This window comes from Zalophus californianus, chromosome 3 (assembly GCF_009762305.2).
Source record: "Zalophus californianus isolate mZalCal1 chromosome 3, mZalCal1.pri.v2, whole genome shotgun sequence".
NCBI lineage: Eukaryota > Metazoa > Chordata > Mammalia > Carnivora > Otariidae > Zalophus > Zalophus californianus.
In genome coordinates, this window is record NC_045597.1 from 13934127 (window position 1) to 13936725 (window position 2599).

At 46.5% G+C, this 2599-nt stretch overlaps 1 non-coding gene across 1 annotated transcript; it reads right to left on the reverse strand.

Moving 5' to 3' along the window:
* Positions 1 to 2064: 2064 nt before the first annotated feature.
* On the reverse strand, positions 2065 to 2167 carry LOC113921150. The gene has a single exon (XR_003519551.1). It is a non-coding gene; the product is annotated as a U6 spliceosomal RNA (small nuclear RNA).
* Between the last annotated feature and the right edge of the window lie 432 nt (positions 2168 to 2599).

Genomic DNA, 2599 nt, shown 5'->3' on the forward strand with positions numbered 1-2599 from the left:
AGCAAGAGCAGAGGCAGGTCCAAACTGGTCTTTGTTGAGCCCTGCAGACGCGCAGGGCTGAGGTCAGTGCCCAAGGACAAGGAGAGGAAGGATGGTCGCCGCTGTTCTGACTGTGCAGTCCGGCACATCAGGCCCCTGCATGCAACAGACGGGCTCTCATTCCTTGCTCGCAGGACCATGCCACAGGGGTGAGGGTGTGTTTCCAAAGCTCTCCACAGGACACAAGGAGAAAACTGTGAGGACGCAGCCTGGGGGCGGCTCACTAGAAAAACGTGAGCAGGCATCCCCATGGTGATTTCTATTAATATGCAACAGGTTCACTCTCTGAGAGAAGTGAAAGATGTAGGGCGTGGTTGGCTACTGTCCTGATATATCTGAGGAAAACATTATTTGCAAAGCCCGAGTCTCCTCCCTGTCGTCAGTAATTTCATAAGACAAAAGCTTGAATTGTGCATAGAGCCAACTTTAAAAATGTCAGTTCCGAACGGATAGCTCGCTCTGTCAGTCCTTGAGGAAGAAATCTGTGTAACTGTTCCCTCATGGCCCTGCCTCTGCGTATGTGTGTGTGTGTGTGTGTGTGTGTGTGTGTGTGTGTGTGTGTGAGCATGTGTACAAAATGCTGTGGGATGATTATATGACTCCTTTGCGCAAAGGTCTTTTTTCCACAGTCCCTCTTTTGTCTCTCAAGGCCTCACTGTCTACATATTGTCCCTTCGTGGATGGAGGGTCAGCCGCTGCAGATAAGGTCCACCCAGAATCAAAGCCTTTAATACATCACACATGCCATGTCCAAAAGACATCATCAGTCAAGGCCCTGAGAAGGAATGACCCAGAATGAATAACAGGGGGTGGCTCTGCAACCTGGAGCCTCAAGAAGAAGAGGAGCTTATGTGTCTGTAGCCATTCAGAGATTGAAGCTCTACCAGAAGCCAGAGGTAATCCGTCTCCTTCACAGTTTATAAAATTATTTTGTGGCATAGAACAGGGAACCAGAGGTGGTAGAACCCATTCAAAGATACCCAGATTTTGATATCTCTGGTGGTCTACACACATAAGAAATAGCAACTTAAAAGTCTCTTCCTAATTGATGCTTCTGAAAATATTCTTGACTTTGATAACCTTTCCACGGTTGAACCGGAGTCGGTCAAACAAGTCATTTCCTAATTCAAGGCCAGGGCTGACTTCGGGGATGTGCAGCCTAGGCAGTAGCCCTGAGCCCATGATCCAAAGGGTCCCTCGTGGTTGCTGTCTTGAAATTCTTAAGAATGCTTTCTTTGGGCTTGTGTTTTATAAGGGAAAGAGGATAGGACAATGGAGCACGTGTGTGAACAGAGAAGTTCCACGCCATATGCGAGTGCAATGCTGTTCCTTGCGGCCTGATTTACAAATGGCATTTACAAACAGCCAAGCATTCTGGTGGACCCATGAGGCGTGGCAGTTCAGTGACTCCAAGCAAGTACAGCATGTTGGGTCTGTGACTGGGTAAGAGGGGTCATTGACAACCCCTCTGGGCCACGCCTTCTGTTTAAACCAGAACGTGCTTCAGCCCCAGAGGAAGACAATGGCCGTCTAAGGAACACTGACGAGCAAGGAGCCCTGTCCCACCATTTTTTTTTACTTGTGTTACTTTCTTGAACCGGCCAATGATACTGAAAATGATGACAGAAAGAAAGGAGAAGATACGGCATTGGTTTCTTTTCCTTTCAGCCTTTCCTTACTCTTCAGTAAAATGAAAATAGAGTCGGTGGAATGTGTGCTATGAAAAGCTGAGTTCGTTTTGTGCACTACACGTATGAGCTTCGAAATATGGCTTGTGTCATTCCAAGGGTGCTATATATGAGTTGAATGCTCCTCTATTTGCATTTAACGCTGGTATTGCACCACATAAAGATGAATGGCAAATTTCATGTTAATCATTTAAAATGTTGATTTTTCTTGATTTAGAATGACATTAAATAGCAAATAAAAAAGCCCAAATACCATGATAAATCAAAAGGAGACCTCAGAAGAAAGGAAAAAGCTTTATATTTTAATAGCTTTAAAGGCATTTTTTTCTCCTTTTATTTTTTTACGGAACACCTCACAAATTTGTGCGTCATAGTGGTGCAGGGGCCGTGCTAATCTTCTCTGTATCGTCCCAATGTTAGTAGGTATATGTGCTGCCTAAGTGAGCACTCTCCTACAGGAAGCCCCACATTTTCATTCTGTAACGGACCCTGCAAATGATATAGCTGACCCTGCTCAAGGCCTCATAAGTGCACAGGTCTGTCATGCAAAAAAAAAAAGAGCCTGCTGTCAATGTCCCCTTCAGGCGACAATGTCAGGAAGGAACAGCGCTCAAAAGCTCAGCCTTCAGAGGGCAAGTGGCTGAAGCCACAAGGTGCACAGATGATAAGAAGGCTTCCCTGGAGTTGCTCTTTGGTCATAATTGCTCTGCAAGGTTGCTTCTCAGCAGGGGAGGCTTCTGGCTCTGGCCTGGAGCTTCACGGGCTCCTAGCCCCACCCCCCGCCCCGCCCAGATGGCGTCACTGCAGAATGAACAAACCCTAAATAAAGCAAAAAAGCAGGTTTGAAAGCAATTATGAGTGAAGGGAGTGGC